Consider the following 15415-nt stretch of genomic DNA (forward strand, 5'->3'; position numbering starts at 1 on the left):
GAATAATGCTTATATAGTTTTGTTATGCTTATAGTTGTATAAATGCTTTAGTTTTTTAATCTGGAAAGAAATCAAAGCACAGGACAGAAAGGCAGAGAGCTTTGGATGGAAAACGATTGTCTAATGAAGTTGAAAAAGATAAGTAGAACATGTATACTGAGAAAAACGTGCGGAGTATGGGACTGTGTTTGGAGACTATAAAAGTGATGATGTAGTCATATTAAAACTTAGTCTGTTTTAAGTGCCTGTTGAGGAAAATGTGGGAATTCCTGTTACTTACTTGGAGCACATACTCTGCAGTACTGAGTGTTCAGTAACTCATTGAAAAGCTTGTCTTAGCAATTTTGAACTTGGTTCTAAAATTCCTACATGGTTTTTTGGAGGAGGGTGTCAAATTCTGTAGTCATTTCTATTGTAAATTATGGCAACAATTTTTGATTTTCATAATTCATTCTATACCAACAACTGTTTTCATAGTTGTACTCAAGTTCTTCTGTGCTATTACTTAGAAATTACAAGTAGCTTTTCTTTTGAACCTCTTGATAAAGTTCTCACCTATAGTTAGATTGCTTTTTCAGACGCTAGCAGTGCTGGGTGCTCTAACTGCTTTGCATTGCTGGTGAAAGCACTGTGGTCTGTTTTTTGTTTTTTTTTTTTATCTTCTCAAATATCTGTGTCTTTGATTCACAACTTTTTGTCTGAGAGTCCTTCATTGGTCCATACAAGGAAACACATCTTTTTTTAGTTACTGCCTTTGGAGTTGATGTTTATGCCTAGGAGCAAAGAATTATTTATATTTATACTTACCCTATTGAAGTATTTCACTGTTTTAAATTTAAAAATTGACTTGGATCATAAGCCAAAAGGGAAAATAAAATTTTAGTTGAATTTAGTGCTTAGCACTCTGTAAAAAAAATATTGGCAACAACAGCAGCAAAACGTTCCCTGCTCTGTTGGCTTCCAGGCCATTTTGCTGACAGCTATTCACATTATGCTTTGTTTTTTGTTTAAATTGGCATTTCCCAAATTTGCAAAGATAAATATGACTTGAAGATATTTATAGTACTCGTTTTTGTTCCTCTTAAAATTAATGTCTTTAAATTTTGTTGTTGTTGTTGTTTGTTATTTTATTATGCCTTTATTTCTCAGGTAATTTGTGTTCATTGTAGAAAGCCAAGAAAATACAGATCAGAGCGACAGCTTTGGCAACGTTCAGTACGCTCATAAGGGGATGGATGTATTTTGCTATATACATAAATAGTTTTCTTGATGAGGACATCCAATAGTGGAGTAATTTCAGGTATTTTATTTAAAGACTGTAGTGGTTTAGTGAATTATACAATTGTGTCCAGTGCATAGGATCCTGAAAATAGTATTAAGTCATGTGTTAGGATTTCAGTTCTCTTAACCAGATTCTTAACACTGTCCTGGAAGAAGTTACCCTGTATAAAAGTATTGTTTTGGAGATACCATAGAGAAAACTTTTTTAGAGTAATTAATTGATAAGATTTATTAATTATAAAAATTAAGGCATTCAGTATTGCTTTTAGGTTTATATTATTTTATATTAAAGATTTACTCAGATTTCTAGTCTCCTTGAGTAAAGAAAGGTAGGATTTAATTAATGCTTCTTAATGCTGGACTCACATTTTACTTACCCATGGAGTTTTAAAAAAAAAGTCTAGTTCTCACTTTGGAAGATTCTGATTTAATTATAATTATTTTGGGTGAGGCTCTGAGTATGTGATTCTGAGGTGCAGCCAGGGGCATGAGCCATGGGTTTCAGATGATGAGATCCTGGGGATGGATCTGTTCTGTGACTCCTGAGGATTTATATTTTCTTTCCTTACGTCATCACAGTGCTCTTTCTGTCTTAGTATTGGAGATTATCTTGAATAGTCCCTGCTGGTATTAATTTGATGCTACTTTTTTACAACTTAAATGGGTACATGGATTGAGGGTTTTTGTTTTTTAAAGGATTAATAGAAGTGAATGAGTGATAAGAAGAAAAAAAACTAACATTACATTATAGCTTCCTAGAAGAAGAGGGAAATTCCTTTCTGAGGTTTTATCTTATAATTCTCTTCTGTAACTATCCAGTTCTTAAGGTTGATAATACTTAGCTAAAATTTGAGCACATATGCTACACGTTGGACTCTGTGCTAAGTATTGTATGTGCATTTTAAAATTAATTCTCATAACTTTCCGAAGTGGGTATGACTATTACCCACATGTTGTAGATGAGGGAACTAAGACATGATTAAGCAGCTTGGTAAAGTGAGGACACAGAGCCAGTGCTCTCTAACCCCAAGTCATGTTCTTAAGCATTGTACTATAGAGACATAAACTATGTGGTCTGGTTTGTTGTTTAGCTGAGCTGTGTCAGAATTAATCTGAATTTACCTTAAAAGATTTCCCCACAAATAAAGCCAAAAGTGAAAAACTTTTCATACAGTATAAATATGCAGGTTATTATATTGTTTCAAAGTTCTTTTCCTCTTTAAATCTTTGGCTTTCTTTTGGGGGAAACTTTTTAAAGTTAGTAAGGTCAATGTGGCTTTTAACTTTTTAATGCTAACTTTATTGATCTCAATAAGTTTTTAAAGTTTTTATTCATATACATATGCAAATGAATAAAAGGCCTAGAAATAATTGATATCTTCTTATGGTGAATAAGTTTCATCTGAGCTCTTGAATGTTATACACATACCAGTTTGATCTATGGGCAAAATGAAAAATAGCTTTACATCTTGCAAGCCGTGGGTTCCTTTTGCACATGCATAATTAGAAGAGATCATCAGATTATCACTGGAAAATTGGTGTTTTATCTTTTATTTCAATTCCAGTGCACACAGATCTGGGATGCCCTCATTTTCCCCTTTTCATTTTGCCATCTATTTTTTAGGACTCAACTGCCTTTGTCTCTATATCTGTCTACCTGAGAATTGGCATATTATCTCTGTTCACTTTTTACTTGGTTTCCTGTCTTTTTCCAGTGTCTCTTTCTCATCTGCTTTTCTCCTTCGCTCTCTTTCTGCTCTTCCTGTTGCTCCTTTATTTGTATTTTGCTCTTTGATATAGTATACCAGCTCAACTATATTTGAGTTCCCTGGCTTCTCTTCTACTTCTTATTCCATTCTCTTTCATGCTTCTTTCTACTGCTTCATTTCCTTTGTAGTATTTATTCTTAGCCTAGAGAAAAAGGGTCAGCAAATTTAAGGCCTGTGGGCCAAACCCACTCATCAGTAAGTAAAGTTTTATTGTAACACAGTTACGCCCATTTGTTTATGCATTGTTTATGGCTGCTTTAATGCTATAGCAGTAGAGTTTAATAGTGGTAATAGAAACTATATGACTTGCAAATCCAAAAAATATTTACTGTCTGGCCCTTTATAGGAAAAGTTTGCCAACTCTAGTTGTAGATCATTTTTCCTACTGCATCTCAGCTGTTAGGGCTGATCAAAAATACATCCTGTACTGGCTTTAGTGAAATCACACAGAAGGTACTTTGTCTGTAAACTGATCCTTTGACTCTTACGTAATGTAATGACTGTGTAATTTTTGTGTAATTCCGTATTTGCAACCATTATCAAGTTAGACTTGTCTTAAGAATCACTTTTGCTTGCCAGTGCCTTTGTCACAATAAGTGAAGAATCATATATGAGAAAATTGGTTATTAGGAATGCTATCATCAGCTATCTGTCCCCTCCCCCACATATGGATTTCTCTCACCGCCTTGCCATCATTACTCTTTTTCCTTTGGTTTTGGTAGAGGAGGTGGGGATACCTCACTTCCTGTTTAACTCCACCTTCTCCAGCCATGCCCTTGACTGTGTCCATTCTACCTTTCCTGGGTTCTTGCTCTTTTATACCATCTCTATGTGTCCACTCTTCAACTTCTTCCTCTCTACTTACTCTTTTCCTTCAGCCTGAAAACCTATTTACGTCCTTCTCATCTTAAAAAGAATCTCTTTTTTATCTTGAATTCTTCTAGTTACTGTGCTGTCTTCCTTTCTTATCCAGACTTCTTATTTTCTATGGACTCCTCATCCCATTGTAGTCTAACTTTTATACTCACAACTTGGTAACTTCTCAGGCAACCAGTAACCTCCACTTGCTAAATTCTTTGTACTCTTTTTCAGTCTTTACTGCTATGTTTGGCACCTAATTTCACCCTTCAGAAGCTGCTCATCTGTTTTTTCAAGGGTCTTATTAATCATTTCTTCTCTGCCTCTTTCTTGAGTTTCATTTCAGTCACACCGCCCTTCAGTGTGTTTCTGTTCCCAGTGTTTCTTTCTTTGCCCGTTTCTCTTACCACGTGTCAGTTGCTTATGTACCCTCATAATATCTGCTACCATATATAAACCTCCTCTCCAGCTTCTCTGTATCATTGCTCTTATACCACGTTGTATTATAATTAAATATTTCTGTCTCCCATTGTACTTTGAGTTCCTTATGTGTGGGTACTGTATTTTTTTTTTTAATCCTTGAGCCTGTTGTAGTGTGTTGACATAGTTTGTTCTCAATATAAATGTCTTTTGAATGAATGAAATTAGGGCCTTCACATACTTTTAAAGAATCACTGTTTTATTTAAAGAACAAGAAAAGTGTAAGTGGTCTTATGTATACAGCCAGCCAAAAAAATACTTAATGGAGCTCTCGAATGTGTTCATTGCTGTGCTTATTGCTATAGACAGTACAGAGGAATTCAAGACTTAGTATGTATGTTTTGGGTCCTTTTTGAGAACTTAGTGATGCTATATGCCTTCACCCTAGAAAACACACACACAGAGACTTATATTTAATTGTTACAGTTTACTAGGGGGTTTACATACTCCATGCTAAGAAGCTCTGCCCTAGGCATTTTCAGAGTTGGAGATAGCACGGCATATGAAAGAATTCAAGAAAAATGGAATGTTGAAATTGGTGGCATTGAATTCCAAATGGAGTTCAGAGAGATGAAGAATTGTATAGATGGTAGTAGTTGGAGGAAGTTGGAGTTTGAATGCATTGAGAGCAGTGAGAAATAAAATCATACAGATTATTTTATTGTGTTGCACTGTTTTGTTCCCATGTGGCTGTCCTGTATGTCTGATAGGGCAAGGTCCTGTGAATAATAGAGAGGAGTCTTTTTTGAAGGGCGTATTACAAATTCCATGTCAGTCATCTAAGGAAGAGGCAAATCCCAGAGCAGGATAAGGCCCCGAGAAGCCTTGGATTCTGAGGCGTCTGAATGTGCTCCAGAGTCATTCATGGGTGGTGCTTTAGTATGGCAGGCAGGCCACAGCCTTGCAGCTGAATAGGCATGTTCTTGGAACTAGATGTGCAGTAGGCTCTGTAGATGGGCAGGAAGTGCTGAAGCTGTAGACAGGCAGCTCTAAAATTGGACAAGTGATTGGGATTGACAGCTTGCCTTTTGAGCAGGAGAGTGGATAGGCCCTGTGGTAGGTAGGCAAATGGGTGTTGGATAGGCATGTGGTCTTGTGGCTGGGAGCTGTCCAGGAAGCTGGGCAGGAAAGCCCTGTAAGGGGGTTGGCTTGGGCCTCTGGGCTTTTGGGAATAACTTTTCTAAGTCCATGTTCTAACAATCTTTTGTTAAAATTCTACCATTGGAAAGGTTACTTCCTTAGCTTTGCTGTGGGCTAGTTAGAGAAGGGTATGTCCGTGCCGTGGCCAAGTAGTAAATGGAGATCAATCAGCATTTACTGAAGCCAATATGGAGGTGTCCCAGAGATTATTGAGATGTAAAAAAAGGAAAAGCTGAACAGAGTTGTTTCAGGTAAGTAGTAGGGGAGTATTGCATATTTATTAAAATATGGTTTCCTTTCATTTATTAAAATTTTGTTTTTAGAGCATTTAGAAGTTCTCTGTTCTTCATGTGTATAACTCTTCATTTAAAAGAAAATTAAAAAAAAAACTCTAGCACAAAGTAGAATTTTATTGAGACAAAAAAATAAAAATACTGTTTAGTACCAATAAGAGTAAGATTACCTGATCAAGGTATATATGAAAACTATTGATTTCTGTTCATTTAGCAGCATTAGTCAGCTGTTAAACTGAAAGACAATATAAAAGAAAAACATATTCACAATAGAAACAATTTAAAGTGTGAAGAAATAAGCATAGTATATGTGGATAAGCTGAAGGCTATAAAACACTTGAAGGCATAAAAGTAGATTTGAGCAAGTGGAGAAATATGCCATACTCTGAATGGAAATATGTAGCACTGCAAAGTTGTCTGTTCTTCTCAGAGTAATTGCTAAGGATAGTATCTGTTTGTGTAGAAATTGACAAAATCATCATCAAGTTTATGAGATAATATGTATTAAGAGAAGAATTTTGGAAATTTTTTCCTACAGGTCACAAAGGACTTGCTCTACCAAACATCAAAATGCATTAAAATTAAAATGTAGTTGTCATAGTGGCAAGGAATAGAGAACCCAAAACAGATGAAATTCATATGGGTATTTTACTAATATATGATAAGGGTAACACTTTAAACCTGGAGTAAAGATGCATGATTTAGTAAATGGTGTTGGAACAACATTTTGGGGATATTAGATTCCTACTCCACACCTATCACCAAAACAAAACCTTAAATTAAGGTTAAAGAGAAAGAGGTGTAGAAATTCTAGAGCAAATCTGTGAATTTATATCATTTTGAGATGGAGGAGTTTATAAGCACGATCACCAAAGCAAAAATTTATATAAGGTTAAAAGACTGAAATATTTGATTATAAAAACATTAAAAACTTAGATGTGTACAAAAGTACCGTAAGTTTTACAAGACATGCTACAAACTGGGAAAACTGGAATAAAAGAAGTTTTACAAATGCCAGTGTACCTATGGAAAGATAGTCGACCTCACTAGTAATCAAAGAAATGAAGTTTCAGAGTAGTGGAATGTGATTTTTCCTCAGTTAACTTGCTGAATGGTAAAAGTAAGATTACTACTACCTGGTGATAATGAGGGGCTCAGAAGACAACTTAACACTCTCTTAGTGGGTGGTTTAAATTAAAAAGATAGTATTTTTTAACTCCCTAGTAGATAATTCACATGAGTCTAGGACATTTTCACGAAGACAGTTTATTTGGTAGTATTGTGTAATGCTAGTATACACAGTTATTGTCTGGTTTTAGTTTATTTTCTGTCTTGCTCTGCATAGTCTCAGTGGAGTCTTACGAATAGCAAATATATTAAACCTAGTAACAAAGCCAGGGCAGTGAAGGAAGGTGCATAAATTGTCTCTATCTTAATTTCTAGTCCATCTGACTATAAGTAGAAATTGATTGCTTTTTTTGCTCAGATCAGTCCTGGTAAACAATTTTAAGTGAGCGTGTCCACTTGAACAGTTCTTTTTCTAATTTATATTAGAAAGGAACAATCTGAATCTGTAAAATGTTTTATATGTCTGCCAAGGAAACAGAATGGTGTTTGTATAGCCATACGAATTGGACTTAATTTCATTTAGTAACTTTTTCTTAACCTATTTCCAAAGACTTTTGCTATAGGTTTAAGAGTTAATTGTTGTAAAAAGACTCTTGTTTTGGCTAACAGTATTGGAAGTACAGTTTTTTGATTCCTGAACATTTCTAGATATATTTTTTTATTTTCTTTTTGTTTTTTGCCCTAAATTTTCTACAAAATCACTTTCCTTCCATTTTCCTTTCTCTTTCTTTAATTTTTGAAATGAAAACAGTACCTTTTATTAAAAATTGTTTGAACAAAGTTAGACCATTTCATTTTTTTGCATGGCACAGACTAAAGATTCCTCCTCACCCCTCAAAATGGAGTTCTGAACGGGATCCTAATGGAGAAACTTAAAACAGAATGTTCACCTCCAGATACCACTCCAAAAATACATTTTTCTGTTGGCCTCTTTGTTAGAATTTCTTCTTATCTCTTGGGGTTTGGGGGTAATGTGGGAATTAGAAATCTAACATTCTGTGGCATTTAAAACCTTGTTTTTTTAATACAGGAAGCCTCACAAAATGGGCTTTCATTTTTCTTTTGTTCTTCTGTGTTACATTAATTTGGTATGTATTTGATTCTGTAGTGTCTTGACTGTTGATCTTTCGGATCTTTCAAAGGAATCTGGTTTGTGGGTTTAAAATTTTTTCCCTAATACTTGGTTCATTTTTAAAGCCAAATACAGTAGCATTTTAAGTGATAAAATTTCTGAACAGTTCTCAGCTCAAATTTTAATTTAGCTAATTTCGGTTTTAAGCAAATTGCTTTTCGAGATTTCCAGTCAAGATGGCAGAGTGGTAGGACCATGAACTCGCTTCTCCTCGTGACTACAACAAAACCACAACTGAATGCTAAGCAGTCATCGAAAAAAAGACTGGAACCTAGCAGAAAAGATCTTCTGCAACTGGAAACAAAGAGGGAACCACAGCAGGACAGTAGGAGAGGTGTGATTGTGACATAACTGGGCCCCATACCCCTTGGGTGGGCAACCCACAAGCTGAAGATTTTTTAAGTTGCAGAGGACCTCGCACAGGAGTGAGAGCTCTAAGCTCCACATCAGGCTCCTCACCTCAGGTTCTGGCATTGGGAAGAGGAGGAGACCCCAGGACATCTGGTTTTGAAGGCCAGTGGGGCTTGGTGCCAGGAGCCCCACGGGACTAGGGGAAACAGAGACTCCATTTGCTTGGAAAGTGTACATGGAAACTGTGTGCCAGGTCCAAAGGCAGAGGCAGTGATTGCATAGGAACCTGGCCCAGGCCTACCTGCTGGGTTTGGAAGGTCTTCTGGGGATGTGAGGGATGGCTGTGGCTCACCCAGGGGACATAAAAGCTGGTGGCGGGCATTCTGGGAGTGTTCATCTACATGAGCTTTCCTGGGGGCTGACATCTTGATTGGATCATCAGCACAAAGACCTAGCCCCACCCACTAGCCTCTAGGGAAACCTCAGGCCAAACAACATACAGGGTGGGAACATAGCCACACCCATCAGCAGACTTCCTAAGCCACAAAAACCTACCCACTAGAGGTCCAGGACCAAGCTTCATCCAGCAGTGGGCAGTCATTGGCTCCTCCTGCTAGGAATCCTGCATAAGCCTCTAGTCCAGCCTCATCCACCAGGGGCAGATACTAGAAATAAGAAAACAGCAATCCCAAAGCCTGTGGAAGGAATCTACAAACACAGAAAGATGGACGATATGAGACAGCAAAGGAGTATCTCCCAGGTCAAGGCACAAGAAAATCCCAGTAGTGGAAATAAATGATGAGGAGGAGGTAGGTGATTTATCTGAGAAAGAATTTAAAGTAATGATGGTGAAGATGTTCAGAGAACTCAAGAGGAATATAGATGCACAAAGCGAAGTCTTTAGCAAAGAGTTAGAAAGTATAAAGAATACTCAAACAGAGTTGAAGAATAAATCACTGAAACGAGTAACACACTAGAAGGAACCAAGAATTGACTAAATGAGGCAGAAGAATGGATCAGTGAGCTAGAAGACAGATTGGTAGAAATCACTATGGCAGAACAGAAAACAGAAAAAGAATAAAAAGGAATGAGGATAGTTTAAGAGGACTCTGGGACAACATGAAGCTCACTAATATTTGCATTATAGGGGTCCCAGAAAGAGAAGAGAGAGAGAGAAAGGATCTGAGAAAATTTTTGGAGAGATAATCACTGAAAAGTTCCCCAACTTGGAAAGGAAACAGTCACCCAAGTCTGGGAAGCGCAAAGTGTACTACACAGGATCAACCCAAAGAGGAACACACCAAGGTACATAGTCATCAAATTGACAAAAATTAAGGGTAAGGAGAAAATATTAAAATCAGCAAGAAAAAAACAACAAATAACATACAAGGAAACTCCCATCAGGTTATCAGCTGATTTTTCAGCAGAAACTACAGGCCAGAAGGGAGTGGCACGATATGTTTAAAGTGATGAAAGGGGAAAACTTAAAACCAAGGATACTCTATCCAGCAGGGCTCTCGTTCAGACTTGATGGAGAAATCAAAAGTTTCACAGATAAACAAAAGCTTAAAGATTTCAGCACCACCAAACCAGCTTTACAGTAAATGTTAGAGGACCTTCTCTAGTCATCAAACCATAAGAAAAGAGAACAAAAAGAAGAAAGGGGTGAAAAAAAGACCTACAAAAGATTGCTTTGGCTGTTCGGGGTCTTTTGTGGTTCCTTACAAATTTTGGAATTGTTTGTTCTAGTTCTGTGAGGAATGTCATGAGTATTTTGATGGGAGTTGCATTGGATCTGTGGATTGCTTTGGGTAGTGTGGCCATTTTGATAGTGTTGATTCTTCCAGTCCAAGAGCACAAGAAATCATTCCATTTCTTTGTGTCATTTTGGTTTTCGGAGTATAGGTAACCTCCTTGGTTAAGTTTATTTCTAGGTATTTATTTTGTTGTTTTTGATGTAATGGAAACGTTTTATGCCAGTTATAAAATTCTGATTTTTGAAGTGAAAAAGTGAATGAAGGGCTGCAAATGGCAAAGTATCCTTCTTTCTTATGAGTGAGTTGTATTCCATTACACATATATATGCTGCATCTTCATTATCTATTCAACTGTTGATGTGCACTTAGGATGCTTCCATATCTTGGCAATTATAAATGATGTTGCTGTTATTAGCAAGGTGTGTGTATCGTTTTGAATTTTGATTTTGTGGTTGGCTTTATTTCTTTGATAACTATGTAAGTTTAAAAAACTAAAGCTCTAAACATTCTTGGAAACAATGAACAGTGCATATATGTAAATTTAAAAATATATGTGCAGTGAAAAAAAAAAGAGCTATCAAGCCATGAAAGAATGGAAGAAGCTTAAAAGATGCATTACTAAATGAAAGAAGCCAGTCTAAAAAGGCTACAAACTGTACGATTCCAACCAAATGACATTCTGGAAAAGGTACAGCTACAGAAACAATAAAAAGATTGTGATTTCCAGGGGTTTGGAGAGAGGGAGGGAGGGTGGGGTGAATAGATGGAACGCAAGGGATTTTTAGGGCCGTGAAATTATTCTGTACGGTACTATAGTGGTGGCTACATGTCATTTTGCATTTGTCAAAGCCCATAGAATGTACATCAAGAGTGAACCCTAGTGTAAACTATGGAATTTTGTTGATAATAATGTGCCCATGTTGATTCATTGATCGTACCAAAGACACCACACTGATGAGGGATGTTGAGGGTAGGGGAGTATACATGTGGGTGGGGAGGGCTGTGTGCAAACTCTGTATTTTCTACTCAATTCTACTGTAAACCTGAAACTGCTCTAAAAAAATAAAGTCTATTAAAAATTTTTTAAAAATTACTTTTCAAATATTCAATTGCTAATTACAGTGCCTTTTATGTTATGTAATGGGCTTAGTAAAACTAAGACGAAATATTTTGTCTTAAAGAATATTTTGCCTAAAGTTTTAACTAGGGAATCCAATTTGTACATCTCACAAACAGAGTTTATTATAGGGAAAATAAGAATAAGAACTGCTTTTTAATATTTCAGTAGGATGTATTTTTGTCTCAGGGACATTTTAATCTCATTTTATCATAGTACTATAAAATAAATCATTTTATATTGGACGAATATGAGGTTCCTTCATTATCAGTGCATTCTTGGTGCACATTGGTGCTGCCGAAAAAGAGCTACTGGCTCCAAGTACTTTATTCAGACTCTTGATCAAATATTGTAGCATCAGAAACATTTGTATGGTTGTTGATTATGGAAGCCCTGTATCCTGTGCACTTTCTGAATGGTGCATCCACTGAGGTGTCCTGGTTTTTAGTCATATTCTAGGCTTTTCCACTGAGCTCCATCAGAGGGATTGAAGCACAAATTAAATTGCAAAATGTATTTTTAACAAGGACAGAACTTTGAGATTTTCTTTTCTGCATCAGCTGATTTTTTATAGACTTTGGTCAAAAGGGTACCTAGGTCAGATCTCAGAAAAGAAGAAAAAAAATGATTTTGGTGGTTTGATTCTAAGTAGAAAACCATTGAGTCTGTTTTTTAATTTTTAATTTATTTATTTTTAACACAAGGAGTGATGTTTGGACTGAAACTTAAGACTCTTAACATGATATACTGTCCTTTTCCTTGGAACTGCTTGTTACTCAGGAAGGAGCTTTTTCAAGTAGCTTTAGATAAACTATGTTCCTTTAGATAAATTTCCCTCTACTGCAGTTGCGCCTTTGAAGCTGACATCCTTGAACTCTCTTGCCTACTTCAGCTGTTCCAATAGTCTCCATCTCAGTTTTCTTACTAAGGCTCTGTCATTTCTTTCTTGAATGGTAAATTTACTTTCAGTTACAGGACTTAGAAACTTTTTATGAAGATCACAGTCAGAAAGAAACTATTCCTCTAGGCTATGTTATTTATTTTTTTATTTTTTTGTTAGAGAACAGAGAATAATGGCATTTTCCTCATAGTTGCATGTAGCTATCAGGAAGACACCTCCCCTTTTCTTTTCTAAATGCTGCTTTTTGAAATTGTGTAGGCTTTGTAAAAATTGTGTTGTTTAAATGGATGACATCCTTTTTGAATCTTTCTAAGGTAACTCTAAAGCAATGCAATCTAGTTTCATAAGACTAAATGTCAGCTCCAAAAAGTTATTTACATCCATGATAAAATTTGATTTGTGTAGTTTTTCTAGGCTTTGTAGCCTTGAAGTTTTTCTAATTTTACCATTTTGGTGTCATTTAAAAGGAGAAGAAAGGATTAAATCTAGAAGTTATCAATGTGATTTAGTTTCTGCGACCAATAAGCACTGTCTCTAAGAATGCCTGTATATTATTACTAGCTTTAAACAAGGCAGTGTGTAAAAGACATTATTTAGGTAGCTTTACTTCAGGTTAATAGAAAACAGATGATTATGTAGCCTTATGATCACTGTTTTGAGATATTATCAGTCAAATGTGCATTTGTTGATTTGGATACACAGCAGTATGTGTGACAGAAATAGTCATCTGTATTGTGACCATTGTTATTTGAAAGTCATCCAAATGAGTCCCAATTCAACTAAAATTAGACAGAAGTGAATTTGTGTTTCCCACTTTGAATTTTTTCCTACTCATATTTGTATCGTTTTGGACCACCAGAAACTGTGATAGGCATCAGACCCCAAATTCTGAAAACCAGATGATGCTGCTTATGTATGTCAGTCTCTTGATTTGCATACCTGGTATAAAATCAGGGCAAGACAATATGGGATCCTGGCTAATATGAACTTTCCCAGAAAATATCTCTTTTGCCCTCTTAAGCCACAAAGTTTTTGCAGAGAAGTAAAGATCTTGTCTGTTGTAGTGCTGACATTTTTAGTCACTGCTGTGCCACATGATAGCATTGTAACACTAAAAGGTTTTAAGTCCTGAAGTACCTCCGGCTTTTGAACTGATTTTCAATAAGATAAATTTTTTTTTTTATTTGGGACCACTGTCACCTAGTCCTGATCACCTGAAATGTCGAGAGCAGTACTGGATTATTTTTTTAAAACCAGCTTTATTGAGATCTAATTCACATACAAGTCATCAGTTTAAATTGTACAGTTGTTTTTTTTTTTTTAAACTATATTCACGGAACTCTGCATCTATCACTGCAGTCAATTTTAGAACATTTTCACCATCCAAAAAGAAGCCTCACATCCTTTAGCTGTCATTCCCCACTTGCTTCCAACTTCCCCGGTGCTGGGCAATTACTAATCTTTCTGTCTCTATATATTTGCCTGTTCTGGACATTTGTATATTAATATAACCATTCAGTGCAGATAGGTTTGTTATACTTAGTATTTATAGTGTGTTGTAGCATCTATCAGTACTTGTTTCCCTTTCATTACAAAGTAATACTTCATTTTATGGATATATTGTATTTTATTTATCCATTTATCAGTTGACAGCCCATTTAACATTTGGGTTGTTTCCCTTTTTATTATTATGAATGATGCTGTTTGAACATTCATGTGCAAATTTTTGTGTGGACGTTGTTTTCAGTTCTGTTGGACGTGTAACTAGGAATCAAACTGCTGGGTCATATCGTAACTATATTTAACCTTTTGAGGGAACTGCTGGGCTGTTTTCCAAAGTGGCCGTATCATTTTGCAGCCCCACCAGCAGTGTATGAGAGTTCCAGTTTTTTCATATCTTCACCAGCACTTGTTATTTTTCTCTTTTTGATTATAGGCATCCTAGTGGGTGGATGTGAAGTAGCATCTCATTGTTTTGACTTACATTTCCCTAGTGATTAATGATGTTGTGTATCTTTTCATGTGCTTATTGGAGATTTGTATATCTTGGAGAAATGTCTGTTCAGATCCTTTGCCCATATTTTAAATTGGGTTATTTGTCTTTTTATTTCTGAGTTGTAAGAATTTTTTATGTGTTCTGGATACCAGTCCATTCCTCATCAGACATAGTGTTTGCAAGTATTTTCTTCCATTTTGGGGGTGTCTTTTCACTTTGGAGGGGAGGTGATTAGGTTTATTTATTTATTTTTAGAGGGGGCACTGGGGACTGAACTTAGGACCTTGTGCATGCTAGGCATGTGCTCTACCACTGAGCTGTACCCTCCTCCTTTCACTTTTTTGATGGTGTTCTTTGAAGCAGAGAAGTTTTTAATTTGGATGAAGCCCCATTTATCTGTATTTTATTTTTTATTGTTTGTGCTTTTTGTGTCATATCTAAGAAAGTTGCCTAATGCAATATTCATGAAGATTTATTCCTCTGATTTCTTCTAAGATTTTTGTAGTTTTAGCTCGTATTTAGGTGTATGATCCATTTTGAGTTAATTTTTTTTACAAGTGTGAGGAAGAGATGTCCAAACTTAATTTTTTTAAATGTGACTTGTCCAAGCACAGTGTTGAAAAGGCTGTTATTTTTTCGTTGAATTATCTTTGCACTTTGTTGAAAATCAATTGACCATAAATGTAAAGGTTTACTTCTGGACTCTCAGTTCTATTCCATGGATCTATATGTCTATTTTTTTGCCAGTGTTATACTGTCTTGATTTACTGTATCTTTGTAGTAAGTTTTAAATTTGGAAAGTGTTAGTTCTTAAGGTGTTTTCTTTTCAAGATTGTTTTGGCTAGTCTGAGTCCCTTGCATTTCCATGGTGAACTTTGTCTTGTCAGCTTCTGTGAAATGACAGCTGAGACTTTGATAGGGATTGCATTGAATCTGTAGATCAATTTGAGTACTAACATCTTCACAGTGTTAAATATTCTAGTCCACAGCATGGTATTGTCTTTCTGTTTATTTAGGTATTCTTTAGTTTTTACAAAAAAATTTCTGTAGTTTTCAGCATATGAAGTTTACACTTCTTTTGGTAGCTTTATTTGGTAGTTTTATTATTCTTTTGGTAGTCTTATTCTTTTGGATGCTGTTGTAAATGGAATTTTTTCTCAATTTCATTTTCAGGCTGGAGCAATATTGTTTTACAGTCTTTTTATCCAAGTA

At 35.8% G+C, this 15415-nt stretch overlaps 1 protein-coding gene across 13 annotated transcripts in view; it reads left to right on the forward strand.

Annotated features, from left to right (window-relative positions):
- ATXN2 (ataxin 2) overlaps window positions 1-15415 on the forward strand; it is a 108133-nt gene that overhangs the window by 29442 nt on the left and 63276 nt on the right. The window lies entirely within an intron of this gene.

The sequence above is a fragment of the Vicugna pacos genome, chromosome 32 (assembly GCF_048564905.1).
Source record: "Vicugna pacos chromosome 32, VicPac4, whole genome shotgun sequence".
Classification (NCBI taxonomy): Eukaryota; Metazoa; Chordata; class Mammalia; order Artiodactyla; family Camelidae; genus Vicugna; species Vicugna pacos.